The sequence below is a fragment of the Bos taurus genome, chromosome 22, assembly GCF_002263795.3.
Source record: "Bos taurus isolate L1 Dominette 01449 registration number 42190680 breed Hereford chromosome 22, ARS-UCD2.0, whole genome shotgun sequence".
Lineage (NCBI taxonomy): Eukaryota > Metazoa > Chordata > Mammalia > Artiodactyla > Bovidae > Bos > Bos taurus.
The window spans coordinates 40,313,311-40,318,661 of NC_037349.1; the positions used below are offsets into that span (position 1 = coordinate 40,313,311).

The following is a 5,351-nucleotide window of genomic DNA, read 5'->3' on the forward strand; positions in this document are numbered from 1 at the left end:
TCTTAATAATTTAAAACAGATCTCTATAAGACAACAAATGGAAACCATGATTCTTGTTTTCTTAGATAGGAAAGACTGTTGTACAAACCAGTCTAGTTAAGGCAGAAGGCTAAGTTTTCTTCAGGCAAATTACTGTCCAGACCTTCGAATTGTAGGAGGAACTTTTGAAATGCCCTTGAGGAGTCCCTCTACCACAAAGCAAATATTTAGTCATGAAGCTTAGATGCAAACATTTTGAGCCTTGTCTCTGACCATTTCTTTTGATGTGCCTTTTCATAGTGGTGAGATTAAAAGAGTCACACGGAAGATCTTGGAGGGATTTGGTCTGTTGGAACATATATGCTAAACATTATCAAAGAGCCAAGGAGTGAGGTGAAGGAATAGCTGCAGCAAATATAGAATCTATCTCGCAAATTTTAATTTTTCCTGGGAAAGTATCAAACCACCACTGCCTGACAGGGATCTCTGTTTTGATTAATATTGAGAAATAAGATATAAACATGTTGGTTATGCTATAGCATTCATGGTATTTTAAGCTCTTAAGAATAATTTAGTCTAATCTTTTCAGTTTGCATGTGAGAAAACTGAAGTCCAGCTAATTTAAATAATTTCTCCTGAGATTAACAGATAACTAGCTGCAGACCCAAAGTTCTTCAGCTTTCCTGATTGACACACCAAAGTACTATTTCAACTAAAGTATTTGATTGCAAACCACAGAAACTGATTCAGACTATGTTAACAAAAGTAAAATTTATATAGAGTAGATTTTGGGTAGCTTACAAAGTCTAATGTGTTTTACTATAATTTTTTTTTTTTTTTTGGTGAGGAGTAGAAATGGTTAAGTGAGGAAAACTGTATTTTAAATTTTAAAATCAGAGTTGTCATGGATAGAATGCAAAAAAATGCATTGTTTTAAAAATTGTGTTGAGGGGCCATTTGCCCCTTTATTTTTTTCAGTGTCTAAATGTGTCCAGTCTCTGGAAATGGTTTTTCTCTGTTCTTTCTGGTTCTGCTGTACTAAAAAGGGGAGGAGAGGTGCTTCAAATCTTCGGGGTGACTCCTGTGGTTGGATGAAGGAAGCAAAAGAGGCTCTCAGGTGCCCTGGCCTCAGGGTGGAGTATATGAAAGTTGCCATGCACATCTGCCTGTGAAGAGCCACCTTCTACTGGCATGTCTCCTGTTTCTTTTTTCTCTAAAATGATCTAGGAATCCTTCTCATCTCAGAAGACCTCTTCAGGTTCCTTCTTCAGGTGTCATTGACAGGTTTCCCTCTTGGAGCCATAAGGAGGTTAGAATTGAAACTGTAACCTTCATACAGACAAGGTTTTGTAGCATGTCAGCTGCTGTATTTTCAACAGTTGGAGCAGTCCTTGCCCATAGGGGGTCCTCAGCATAGACTTATTTAATGAATGAAATAAAACAGCTCCACTTCTGGACTCCCATAACTCAAACTGGTAATAATGTGGTTGCTAAAATCTCCTCTTATGTTCTGTAGCTCAAAAATGTTATGCTCAGAAGCATAAAAATGATGCTCCTTGATCCACTCACTTGTCATGAGCATCTGAAGAGTTAAATCCCAATGATCTGGCATGCCTTGATTTATTGTTCATTTGATTTCATTTACGGAAGGTGACCTTACTCTATTTTTCTGCCAGAATTCAGGCTGGATTACGGTTTTGGTGATCCCCAGGAAATAAATCGCAAGGGATGACTCTTAGTCATATTAGGCCTGACTCTTCAGTATAACTTTCATGCAGTGAACCTAGGCCTTGATGCTAATGATGGCATTCTGCAGACAGGTTACACTGACCTCTAGTTCTTAGAACTGTGGTTGGATTTACTTGCAAGACAACAACACTCTCCATTGTAGGTAGAGTGTGTCATTGTTTCTGGGAACTCTGGGGAAAAAGAAAAACTTAAAGCAAACCTCATATCTTGATTTCCAAAGCTTTGGCATTTAACTGAGGTGGGGTCAGGGTGAAAAAAATAGTTTGTAATCACTGAATGGATTCCTGTATCTTTAAGAAACCCATGTAAATTAGTAATAAAGTAGTCAACAAATTTTGAGGATGAGACACAGGCAGAGTTCCACCTTTTAGGCATTTGGGTGAGTCTTATTTGGATTCCTCAGGATTTACTGAAACTCTTTATAACAAGTGTGGCTCCAGATTCTGGGTGGTAACCTGCAAGACCTTGTGACTGCATATTAATTGAGCCTCTGAAAAAGTGTCTGAATTTCACAGTGATAAATTTTAATGACTTCTGTTTGTGTATCATTAACAAGCTTCTGGTGGTTCCCAAAACTTGTAAACAAAGTCATTTTGCCAGTGCAGACAGCATCTTTCTACCCCTGAGTATGACCTTGAATTAAAACAAATAAGTAACTTTTGCTTATAGTGCTTTTCCGCTGAACTAGAAATAACTTAGAGATGGTGTTGAAACATGTCACTCCCCAACTCAAAACCTTCAAGAGCTCCTCATTTCACTCCAAGTAAACATCAAGTCCTTTACAGCGGACAAAGAGGCACTTCTCCCTACCAGGGATCCTTATCCTCTACTCTCCCACCCTTTTATTCACCCTTCCTTCTCACTCTCCTCCAACCCACATGGGCTCTTTTGCTGTTCCCCAAACACCTACCATTGGAGAAGGCAATGGCACCCCACTCCAGTACTCCTGCCTGGAAAATCCCATGGATGGAGGAGCCTGGTAGGCTGCAGTCCATGGGGTCGCTGAGGGTCGGACACGACTTGAGTGAATTCACTTTCACTTTTCACTTTCATGCATTGGAGAAGGAAATGGCAACCCACTCCAGTGTTCTTGCCTGGAGAATCCCAGGGACGGGGAAGCCTAGTGGGCTGCTGTCTATGGGGTCGCACAGAGTCGGACATGACTGAAGTGACTTAGCAGCAGCAGCAGCAGCAGACCTGCATTGGGCTTCCCTGGTGGCTCAGCGGTACAGATAACCTGCCTGCCAGTGCAAGAGACATGAGTTCTATCCCTGGGTTGGGAAGATTCCCCTGGAGTCCGAAATGGCAACCCACTCCAGTATCCTTGCCTGGGAAATCCCATGGACAGAGGAGCCTGGTGGGCTACAATCCATGGGGTCTCAAAGAATTGGACACAACTGAGCAACTAACACGCCACACACACTCACACACACACACACACACACACACACACACACACACACATATTTTTTCTGCATCACATACTTGTGGGATCTCAGTTGGCCAACCAGGTATTGATCCCAGACCACGGCAGTGAAAGCCCAGAATCCCAAACCCTAGGCCACCAGGGAACTCCTAAGGCTGTTCTATTTTTAATTTTTGTCTTTAGCATTTAATCATCCAACATACCTTTAGTCACTTTATGTTGCTGATTGTTCATTATCTGCTTCCCTGCTGCTAGAATCTAAGCTTCATGAGCAAAGAGATCTTCCTCTTTCTTCAGTGGTTTGTCCCAATTGTCTAAATCAATTTATTCCAAAGAAGTCTCTGTGATGATGGAAACATATCTGGTAGATGCAAGCCACCCGTGCTAATTGAACATTTAAATTGTGGTTAGTGCCAGTGAATCCCTAAAATTGAATTAAATTTTAATTCTATTTAATTTTTTATTCATTGAAATTCAAATAGCCACATGTGGCTAGTGGCTTCCTATCATATTAGACAGTACAGATCTCGAAAGTTTATTTATTGAATGAATGAATGTCCGGCTCTCTAGATTAATGTTTCTTAAACTTCAGAGTGCAAAGGAATCACCTGGATTCCTAAGGATGTTGTTAAACGTGCAGATTCTAATTCATGAGATCTAGGGTGGGGCCCAAGATTTTGTGTTTCTAACAAGGTCCCAGCTGATAGCTTCTTATACTTAAAGTAGCAAGAATCTGGAAGACTAATACTGCCTCGCTTTCCATTTGTGTGCTTACAGGCTATTTGGCTCATTTCTTGGACTGGAGAAAATACTAAAAATTACCTGTTAGACCCAAATAACAGCCTACAGGCTCAAAAGCCTAGAAAAAGAGAGTGATTTATTCCCTTTCTGGGATAAGAAGATGATTCTTCTTGTCCCTTTTCTCTCTAATTTGATTGAATTCAGTTGTGGTTAATTTAGAAAAAAAAATTTTTTTGCTTCAGTTCTGGTTACTTGTGTGCCAGTTTGCTGCTGCCTAATGCACCCACTTGACTTGCAATCTATTTTTCCAGGTCACTGAGGATGTGTGCTATTTACCCTTTGCAAAGAACTTTCGAGTGGTGCTGGACTACTCAGCCCTACATCCTTCTATTATCTGGATAGTTGGCTAAATCAAACTCCCACAGGAAAAAAAAATGTATCATCAATCTTTTCCATTGCTACAATCACATTGTTCATCTACAGAATAAACATTACCTAGTTATTCCCTTAGGGAGGAGTTTAAATCTTGTTCATACTACTTACATTGCCGGAAATCTGTGGTCGTTCTTCTTAATTATCATGTATTCTTTTCCAGGTGGGTTTCCTTCAGAGTGGTAAATCGTGGTGCAGATAAATTTTAGGTGTTTTAGTATTTAACAACAATTAAGGTACTGATGAGTATATGTAATATCACCTGATTTATCATTCTCCCACAGGCTCTTCACAAATATATTAGAGGCACAATTTCAGGAGAAAAAGGATAAAATCATCTTAAAAACGCAACTTTGTTTTGTTTTTCTTGGAAGAGGATGGGGAATGGCTATGTATCTGAACTCTTCTGGCTGAATGCTAGTCTAGTTTTCCAGCCTATCTTCTGGGCCTGCATGAATGTTTTCGTATGTGCTCAGTCACTTCAGTTGTGTCTAACTCTTTGCAACCCAGTGGACTGTAGCCTTCCAGGCTCCTCTGTTCATGAGGATTCTCCAGGCAAGAATGATGGAGTGGTTGCCATGCCTTCCTCCCGGGAATCTTCCTAACCTAGACATCGAACCCACATCTCTATGTCTCCTGCATTGACAGGTGGGTTCTTTACCACTAGTGCCCAGATGTTCTTGTACTTCAGGGCTATTAACTGGAAATCAACACGTCTTCCGTGGTTTTCGCTTGTTCTCTTTCCTCTGCTTACAATGCTCTACCCAATCCCTGCAGCTTTCTCCCCAACACCTAAAGACAACGTTCTCAACATAGTATTCATATTTATTGGCCACTTCTGTGTAGCAGGCACTGTTCTAAGCACTTTACATATATCATCTCCTTTGATTCTCACTGCAGAGATCTGAGCCAGGAGTTATGGTCCTCCTTTAGCCAATAAAGAAAAAGAGGTTTAGACAGGCCATATAACTTGCCCAAGTGTATCTAGTAAGTAGGGAAGCCTGGGTTTAATCCTGAGTTTAAG

At 40.6% G+C, this 5,351-nt stretch overlaps 2 protein-coding genes across 10 annotated transcripts in view; both read left to right on the forward strand.

Annotated features, from left to right (window-relative positions):
• Positions 1-5,351, forward strand: part of FHIT (fragile histidine triad diadenosine triphosphatase) — a 1,524,027-nt gene that overhangs the window by 206,281 nt on the left and 1,312,395 nt on the right.
• Positions 1-5,351, forward strand: part of LOC132343538 (uncharacterized) — a 96,323-nt gene that overhangs the window by 38,403 nt on the left and 52,569 nt on the right. The gene's annotated exons all lie outside the window — the stretch shown is intronic.